This window comes from Schistocerca americana, chromosome 9 (assembly GCF_021461395.2).
Source record: "Schistocerca americana isolate TAMUIC-IGC-003095 chromosome 9, iqSchAmer2.1, whole genome shotgun sequence".
Lineage (NCBI taxonomy): Eukaryota > Metazoa > Arthropoda > Insecta > Orthoptera > Acrididae > Schistocerca > Schistocerca americana.
This window is the reverse complement of record NC_060127.1, coordinates 175,683,935-175,694,520: the sequence shown is the minus strand read 5'-3', so window position 1 is coordinate 175,694,520 and position 10,586 is coordinate 175,683,935.

Genomic DNA, 10,586 nt, shown 5'->3' with positions numbered 1-10,586 from the left:
AACAGTTTTTTAAAAGCAATATCCAAGAGTTCCCACAAGCTGTAGAGATGTTTGACACGAGGGGAGTGCAATGATATCGACAGATGAGTATTCCATTTGGGGGGGAGGGCAACACAATTTGCGATGGGCGTCGTAGAGAGACTGTCAATAGCGAGAACAGCATTTCTGAAGTAAAGTGTTATAAAACATTTTCTGAAGGTATGTGGAGTGTAGCTTCGTACAGAAGATAAACGTGTACGATAAACAGTTCAGACAAGACGAGAGTACGCGGCAGTCTGGCTGTGTTCTATTGCCTTCAGAAACACTGTCTACATGGCAGCAAATTAATCCCCTCTCTACAGAACTGAATCATCTGCGTATACTTCTCGTTTCCTCTGTACGGGGGAGTTATGCAGTACAAATTTACGCCTGTAACAGATGACTCATTCCCGCTGTCCAAGTTCTGTTCTTTCTCTACCACATAGTCAACTAATAGACATGAAAATATTCACATATCACATTACTTCATATTTATTCATTCATTCACTCTAATAGTCGAACACGAAAAATTAGAAACAACTGTCAAAAGATTTCATATTAGCAGCAGATAAACATTTTATAAGAAAAATGCATTGCTTTCTGAGGCACTGAATCGACCTGAGAAAAATATAAATTTGTGACACAACTTGACGAAATGAAGGGGCTACACATTCCAAGCTTTCAAGGAGTCGTTGATAGCGGAGGAAAGTGTGAGGGGATAAAACATGTAGGGAGAGGTCAGGATTTGAATAGGGTAAACAGTTTCAAATGGATGCAGGTTGCTAAAGCTGTGAATTGTCAAGAGACCTCCAGCACAGCAGTGCCTATCAATTACGGCGCAACTGAACTATTATTGATTTAGGTGAAATAGCCAACCCACTTTTTTCGTGTTAAATTTACAAGTATGGTTTAGCTATTAAAACTTCAAAAGCACAAATTTTCGGCCTATCTGTTTGGAGTGAGGAATCTGTATGGGTCTAAGAGAAATTATTTTATACTTTTTAGCCCGTTTTGAAAACGTGTTATATTTAAAAGTTATTAATTAAATAATTATTGTCAAATTCACTTTAAAGCACAAAGAGAATCGCTGTCTTTCATTTATTTTGTAGATGTGAATGTATTTACTTAGAAGGGAAAAAAGCATTGCTGTGCATGCAGGGCACATCTAGATTACAACAAAAAAAAAGCTGAAAGCGTGCAACTTAAATTGAATTATTGTAAGAAAACTGTGTAGCTACCAGTTTCGGCCCTTCGGTGCTCCATCTTCGAGTTTAGTTGACGTTGAGGGGGTTATCACGATACATATACACGCTGCACCAGTGGCCTACATAATTGGTTAACGCAGATTATCTGTCACTATGAAGTCGTCTCTCCAGCCATCAACTGGATCGTGACAACCCCTTCAGCATCAACTAAGGCCTGAAGATGGTGCATTGAACCTCCGAAACTGGTAGCTACACAATAAATCACTTCATAATGACGGCTGTAGATGTTTCATTTTCTTATAATAGTGAATGGCCTTAGTCCCCCTGATCTCCAACCAAAAGGATGGACATACAAAAACAAAATCGAGTTCAGTCTTCGGACAACAACTGCATCGCCACGTGGTCCCCCTTCAAGATAACGTCGGTGGTACTCCCCTAAATATTCTACCTTCATATTAACATAACGCGACAATTATTGTCTTCTCCTTTTACCGTTGTGCAACTCTAGTTTGAGAAACCGTTCCTCTTTCGAACAGCTTGAAAGTTGTTTATCGTAAATTGTAATTATTATTGGCGTGGTGAAAGATGGACGGAAATGTGTAAAACTACATCTATGACAATATTATCGTTATCTATACTTTTCTCAAAAAATTGCAAGGCAATCTAGTGAAACTTTAATACCGTTATCATAAAATGTGAAAGATAGCTTTACAACTTGTTATATGATAACCTTTAATTCGACGTGTCGGCATTCAAACATTTTCTTGAACCTCCTACTATTGGACAGGTCAGAATTCTGATCGAGAACAAAAGGCAGAAATTAGCTACTCTTTCTACAAATAATGAAAAAATCAATTCTCTATTATCTGACTGCCAATTTTAAAACAATCACGCTGCAATGCTCCCGTACGCAACAGACAACTTACCTCGCCTTGTCGCTGCAACTTCGTGGGCAGGAACATGCTAAAATACTTGAAAAAGAAATACTGCGATCCGTGCAGAGTACTGATGCAACGATTCCTGTGCCTTTTTTTAATATGGGGACTGAGTGATCAGTAAGGGTGTGGTCAACAAGCCTGTAACCAGTGTAAAAAAACGAATGGAACCAAGAAATACTTTTAATTTACTACGTTCTGAAAATGGAGATTCATACGTTTACGAACTTTACTCAGACCTTTCTTCTCCTTCAACAGTTTGAAAACTTTAATGATCCCATAATGACTATATTCAATAATCACGTATCTGGTCGCAACAAAGATACGAATATTACTCTCAATGCATGCATACACAAATCTGACAAAATCCCTCGACTGCGTAAGCAAGCAACAGTTACGTGCAGCAAAAAGGCAAATTACCCAAAAATCCTCTATTAATACCAAAGTCTCCTTCGGCGCTACTAGCACGATCACCGCAGGCTGCGTCCCACTACGCTCAACGACTATTCGCTCGCTGCCACTCGCGATAATAATATCTCTGACTCAGATTCTATGTATGCACGCAACAGCAAAAGCAGTAGACAACTTTCCAAAAAATATGAACGTCCAACTTTCAAACTCATTTTATGTTTCGCAAGCAAATCACCTGCTGACACGACACTCGTTTACCTGGTTATCGGCTGCTTTCGTATTATAACGGCGAGTAGCTTTCTGTGTTTGTCGTCCGAGAAACAATACCGCGTAAATGGTACTTCCATTTCTTTCCAGACCACGATCAGTTAGCACAATTTATTGAGCGCACTTGTTACCGCAGGAATGATGCTTTCCCCATTACCCAATAAAATGAATTGATATTTGTCTTTATTTTTATTCTGAGCGTCCCTGTACCATTCATCCAATTACGATAAAGCTTTGGTAAATTGTTGTGTGCTCGCCTACAGAGGGTTATGTGGGGTTAAAGACTACCTACCACCAGCAGCGGTCAGGGTGAACAGTGGGTGACGTAGAGGCTTAACTCTGGAGCAATTTCAGTTCAATTTTGTACATACACAACTCATTAGTTGTACAAGAATTGGCATACAAATACTTTGAGTAAATGTACCCCTACACTGGGGATACGGGTGGTGATGAGAAGAGGTGACACGTAAAACTGTTCGATAATGACCTATATTAGTATCAGATCAATAGATTTTGTAGTCGCTACGCTTTATAGGCGAAAAAATATCATCCACGCAATTCCGAAGACTGCAGGGGCTGACAAGGGTGCAAATTATCTCACAATTAGCTTCACAGCTCATGCATCCAAGTTGTTGACGACAGTAATATACAGAAGAATGGAACAGAAAATTGAGGACGTCTTAAATGATGATCAGTTTAGCTTTAGGAAAGGTAGAGGCATCAGAGAGGCAATTCTGACGTAGCGGTTGATAATGGAAGCAAGACTAAGGAAAAATCAACACTCGTTCATAGTATTTGTCGACCTGGAAAAAGCGTTAGACAATGTAAAATGGTGCAAGACGTTCGAAATTTTGAGAAAAGTGGGGGTAAAGTGTAGATAATGACAGGTAGTATGCAACAGCCATTAGGGAACGATAAGAATGGAAGACAAAGAACGCAGTGCATGGATTAAAAAAGGTGTAAGACAGGGAATTAGTTTGTCACCCCTGTTGTTCAAGGGATACATCGAAGAAGCAAAGACGGGAAAAATCCTAATGGTTAAACCCTGGGAGTAAATTCAAGGTGAAAGGATATCAGTGATACGATCTGCTGATGAAATTGCTACTTTGCGTGACAGCGAAGAAGATTGACATGATCTGCTGAATGGAATGGGCAGTCTATTGAGCATAGAATATGGACTGAGAGTAAATAGAAGAAAGGCAAAAGTAATGAGACGAAACAGAAATGAGAAGAACAAGAAACTTAACATAAGGACTGATGGTCACGAACTAGATGAAGTTAAGGAATTCTGCTGTCTAGGCAGTAAAATATCCAATGACGGACGGAGCAAGGAGGACATCAAAAGCAGACTAGCACTGGCAAAAAGGGCATTCCTTGCCAAGAGAAGTCTAATAGTATCAACCATAGGCCTTAATTTGAGGAAGAAATGTACGTTTAGAGCACATCATTGTATGATAGTGAAACAAGGACTTTGGGAAAACCGGAACAGAAGAGAAACGAAGCATTTGAGATGTGGTGCTACAGATGAATGTTGATAAGTAAGTGGTGTGATAAGGTAAGGAATGAAGAGGTTCTGCACAAAATCGGAGAGGAAAAGAATATGTGGAAAACACTGACAAGGAGAAGGGACAGGATGACTTCCATGGCACTAGCGAAAGCTGAACAGGGCAAAAACTGTAGTAGAAGAAAGAGATTGGAATACATTCATCAAATAACCGAGGATGCAGGTTGCAGATGCTACTCTGAGATGAAGAGGTTGGCACAGGCGAGGAATTCTTGACAGGCCGCATTAGAGCAGTCAGAAGACAAAAAAAAAAAAAAAGGGGATGGATTGCATAGTCAGTTATCACCTGTAACACCTGAAAAAATTTCCAGTAAATTTGGCATACACATTGCTTGCTATCTGGAGGAATTTACTGTCCCTGTGAGACACCCCTAGCACCCTTATGGCTGAGGGTTTGGAGTGAGAAGGGGTTCCATAGAAGCGTAACAAGGAAACGCCTTCAACAAAATTTGTTATAAGCTTGACTAATTCTTTGCATATAAATACTGTGGGAATAAGGAACCCCTACCACCGCTAGTGGTAGGGTTGAGGATGAGAAGGGGTGATATGCAGAAGCGTCTGAAAATGACATGTTGATATTTATATAGAGTAAGTAGTTGATTCTGCAGCCAAAAAATTTACCTGTTTTTGCAGAAGACAGAAATACTGAATATTCTAACGCACGTGAACAGTGTTTTTAACGCGTTTTTATTGGGTCTCTTTCTTGACTGTTTTTGTCTGTACATTGCAAATTTTGTAATTGATTTCAAACTAGAGAGTTGGAACTTACAACATAACTCATAACTGGATGGAAGCGCAATACTAATGCGTTTTCGTGTGCCGTGTGTGGCGGAGGATACTTTGTTTCTCTGTCTCATTGTCTAGTCAGTACAAATTTTGCGATGACCTTTAAACTAACGTCTCGATGAGCTAGAGCCTTGAAACTTGAATTTAGCTCAGAAGTGGATGACAGTTTATGGTGTGTGGCAGAGGGTACTTTGTATTTCTTTTTGTCTCTCTGTTCGGTTTAAACTTCACCATTTAGTTTAAACTTATTTCTCGATGTGCTAGAGACTTGAAAGTTTCAACTTAATTGAGAACTGGACGAGAATGCAATATAGCTCGCTTTACTGTCTGGTGATCTAGTGTGTGGCTGAGGGTAGTTTGTGTATCATTGCTTCTGCCCCTTTTCCCGTAGCAATCGCGAATGTATCGCGGTAAGAATGATTGCTCATAAGCCTCCGTGTGAGTGCCAGTTTCTCTAACTTTCACCTTCTCGGTCTTTCGCGAGATACACGTAGGAGGGAACATTATGGGGGTTGAATCAGGTGAAGAGAAACTGAAATAAACTTGAAATTTACCACATGCCTGTTGTATTCTTATCGAAATGTCTCAAACAGATTGAAACGGTTTGCATACACACGACTAAGAAGCAGCAATAATTATTTGAATAAAAAAACTTTTTAGTATAATATGTTTTAAAACGGACAAAAAGTATGAAAAAAAACTTAACCTAGCCCCATATAGATTCCTAACTTGGCGGAGGTAGCCCTGAAAATTTGTTCTTGGGAGTTTTTAAAAGTCATGACAATACGACAAGCATAAGGCACATGCAAAATGAAAAACGACGGGCAGGTACAGTAGATAATAAGATTGTTGAGGCAGCTCTCGTTGAGAAATATCACACAGCAGTGCCTATCAATTACGGCGCAACTGAACTATTATTGATTTAGGTGAAATAGCCAACCCACTTTTTTCGTGTTAAATTTACAAGTATGGTCTAGCTATTAAAACTTCAAAAGCACAAATTTTCGGCCTATCTGTTTGGAGTGAGGAATCTGTATGGGTCTAAGAGAAATTATTTTATACTTTTTAGCCCGTTTTGAAAACGTGTTATATTTAAAAGTTATTAATTAAATAATTATTGTCAAACTCACTTTAAAGCACAAAGAGAATCGCTGTCTTTCATTTATTTTGTAGATGTGAATGTATTTACTTAGAAGGGAAAAAAGCATTGCTGTGCATGCAGGGCACATCTAGATTACAACAAAAACAAAGCTGAAAGCGTGCAACTTAAATTGAATTATTGTAAGAAAATTGTGTAGCTACCAGTTTCGGCCCTTCGGTGCTCCATCTTCAAGTTTAGTTGACGTTGAGGGGGTTATCACGATACATATACACGCTGCACCAGTGGCCTACATAATTGGTTAACGCAGACTATCTGTCACTATGAAGTCGTCTCTCCAGCCATCAACAGGATCGTGACAACCCCTTCAGCATCAACTAAGGCCTGAAGATGGTGCATTGAACCTCCGAAACTGGTAGCTACACAATAAGTCACTTCATAATGACGGCTGTAGATGTTTCATTTTCTTACAATAGTGAATGGCCTTAGTCCCCCTGATCTCCAACCAAAAGGATGGACATACAAAAACAAAATCGAGTTATGCGTGCCTGGTGCAGTGGCTTGCAGCTGTCAACCACTCTCAAAAACAAATCTCCACTTTGATTCCCTATTTTCAAGTGAGCGATAGTTTCCTTATTCCAAAAGATTTTCGGAGTCCAGCCGCATGACGTCGACATCTTACAAGTATATTTAGGAAAATAGGAAATTTGTGGCAAGATCTTGTGGGACCAAACCGCTGAGGCCATCGGTCCATAAACTTACACAGTATTTAATTTCATTTTAAAGTAACGTACGCTAAGGACAACGCACACACCCATGCTCGAGGGAGAAGAATCTCCGACGGGGGGAGACGCGCGAACTGTGACAGTACGCCCAAGACCACGCGGCTACAACGCTCGGCAACGATAGTTAGGGTGAGAACCACTCAGCCCGATTTAGGAGAGTGCTTTACACAGGAGAATGCTGTTCTCTTTTCCTCTCGTAATTGTTATTTTATCCCCTCGCCTCATCTCGGCGGGTTAGCCACTTTTGAGGTACACGACAGAAACTTTTAAAATATGTTATTAAAAATTGGACCTAGCGATTGATAAACATGATTATTTAACACAATAAAAACAGTGCTTGTTAATTGCATAACTGAAAATATTCAGATATAGACATAGATGAATGGGAAATTAGTATTGCACACGTGTATGTAAAACAGTGTGTTAGTTGAGTGGATAGGTCGTCAATGGCAAGGTAAAAGTCATGGGGGCGGAAGCTGGGGTGGTTCGGCCTATATTTTTAGCCTGGATTTTGGTAAAGCCGACTATGAGTAAGCACTGATTTAAGCAGGTAAATGGGCGTGGAGGCCCTTTGCTTACTGCCGTATTAGCGCCCTCTGTAGGTTTTAGCGCCCTCTGCCCTGTCTGCTCCATCTAAGACGTATGGTCTCGTGTGTGATTGTGATATTGTATGCATGCTCTCTGTCGAATTTCAGGCCCATGGATTGAAAATCACAATAATAAAACCAGTTGTTCCCCAGGTCTGTCATTAGTACTGAAGTTTTGCCTTTCAGAAGATATAAAAGAAATCACCATGTCTCTTGCATTACCAAGTTGAAAGCAGCCATCACGATTAATAAAATCTTCTGCCAGAGATATTTCCACATGACGAACTTCGCCGTGACATCTACCCTTCCTTCCTACTATAACCTGGCCTTGTTCCCCCCCCCCTCCCCAGGGACCCATTTTTCCTCACCCCACCTTCTCCCAGAGCGGATTTTCCCCCTCCCCCCCCCCCTCCCCTGAGACCCTGCACCCCATACTTGCCTCTTTCCTTCCCAAATCCCTCCCTACCTGGCCCTCTTCAGTGCGCCCCCCTCTCATTTCCCCCATCTCTTCCCCTCCCTCCCTTCTTCAGGTCTCCCTCATCTCCTTGCGCCTGGCAGATCCTCCATTTTGATCATTGTCAGTGTGCCACATCAGTGTTGTGTTTAGTGCTGTTTCTCCTGTGCATCAAGAGGTGTGTGTGATTTTACTTGTGCACTGCCTTACGGTTTGCCGTCGGTGTTCGTTATGTGCTACGCCATCCGTCGATACCTTTTATGCTCCAGTCATACTGTGACTTGTGTTCTTTAAATTGTCGCAGTGTGTGGCTTTTTGTGTGTGCTACTTTAAAACAGTTTTTTTATCTCCATTTTACAGTCACCCCGTTTTTTGTCTATTGCCTTCTATGATGTTCCCCTTTTTTATATCTATGTTCACCATATTCTCTCCTTTGTAATTTTTAAATGTCTTCTATTGTTTGTTCTATGTCTTTTGGCTGAAGAGCAGCGCATATGCTGCTGCCAGCCCGTCCCGCTGGGGAATTGAAATACAATAAAGAAAAAAAAAGAAGTATTTCCACAGATCATCTCCACCTGCCTATCTCCTTCACTATGCTGATGAGACCACTTTCCTTTCCTTCAACCATACACTCCAGAAATCCCAACAATCCTTTCAAATCCACCTCTGTCGCTTTATGTCCTGGTGTAACCAGTGGTTCCTTAAAATCAAGCACTCCAAAACGCAGGCAATAATTTCATGCCGACCTACCTGCACCTTCCATCTCTGTGACTTTTATCTTATTATTTACGACCATCCTATCGAGTTAACTAACACACCACAATACTTTGGATTAACTCTCACTGGCAACTACGTGGAAACCTCACCTATTGACCATCGAACAGAAAGCCCACAATAGACTGAAACTTCTAAAACTATTAACGAGCCTAACTTGGTAATTACATTCTTCAACTATCCTCCACACCTACAAGACCCTGATCCATCCCATCCTTTGTTATGCAAATGTTGCCCGAATATCTGCCTCACCAAAGTTCTAGAAGACCCTCCAACTCTATGAACGCCACACATTCGTTTCGCCTATCACAATGATTACCTTCCCCCATATGGATCCTCTACCTTCTCATCAAATTTCCACCCCTCCTCAACACAGTGAACACCTCCACATCTCCATCCGTGAACTACACTCCTGGAAATGGAAAAAAGAACACATTGACACCGGTGTGTCAGACCCACCATACTTGCTCCGGACACTGCGAGAGGGTTGTACAAGCAATGATCACACGCACGGCACAGCGGACACACCAGGAACCGCGGTGTTGGCCGTCGAATGGCGCTAGCTGCGCAGCATTTGTGCACCGCCGCCGTCAGTGTCAGCCAGTTTCCCGTGGCATACGGAGCTCCATCTCAGTCTTTAACACTGGTAGCATGCCGCGACAGCGTGGACGTGAACCGTATGTGCAGTTGACGGACTTTGAGCGAGGGCGTATAGTGGGCATGCGGGAGGCCGGGTGGACGTACCGTCGAATTGCTCAACACGTGGGGCGTGAGGTTTCCACAGTACATCGATGTTGTCGCCAGTGGTCGGCGGAAGGTGCACGTGCCCGTCGACCTGGGACAGGACCGCAGCGACGCACGGATGCACGCCAAGACCGTAGGATCCTCTGCAGTGCCGTAGGGGGCCGCACCGCCACTTCCCAGCAAATTAGGGACACCGTTGCTCCTGGGGTATCGGCGAGGACCATTCGCAACCTTCTCCATGAAGCTGGACTACGGTCCCGCACACCGTTAGGCCGTCTTCCGCTCACGCCCCAACATCGTGCAGCCCGCCTCCAGTGGTGTCGCGACAGGCGTGAATGGAGGGACGAATGGAGACGTGTCGTCTTCAGCGATGAGAGTCGCTTCTGCCTTGGTGCCAATGATGGTCGTATGCGTGTTTGGCGCCGTGCAGGTGAGCGCCACAATCAAGACTGCATACGACCGAGGCACACAGGGCCAACACCCGGCATCATGGTGTGGGGAGCGATCTCCTACACTGGCCGTACACCACTGGTGATCGTCGAGGGGACACTGAATAGTGCACGGTACATCCAAACCGTCATCGAACCCATCGTTCTACCATTCCTAGACCGGCAAGGGAACTTGCTGTTCCAACAGGACAATGCACGTCCGCATGTATCCCGTGCCACCCAACGTGCTCTAGAAGGTGTAAGTCAACTACCCTGGCCAGCAAGATCTCCAGATCTGTCCCCCATTGAGCATGTTTGGGACTGGATGAAGCGTCGTCTCACGCGGTCTGCACGTCCAGCACGAACGCTGGTCCAACTGAGGCGCCAGGTGGAAATGGCATGGCAAGCCGTTCCACAGGACTACATCCAGCATCTCTACGATCGTCTCCATGGGAGAATAGCAGCCTGCATTGCTGCGAAAGGTGGATATACACTATACTAGTGCCGACATTGTGCATGCTCTGTTGCC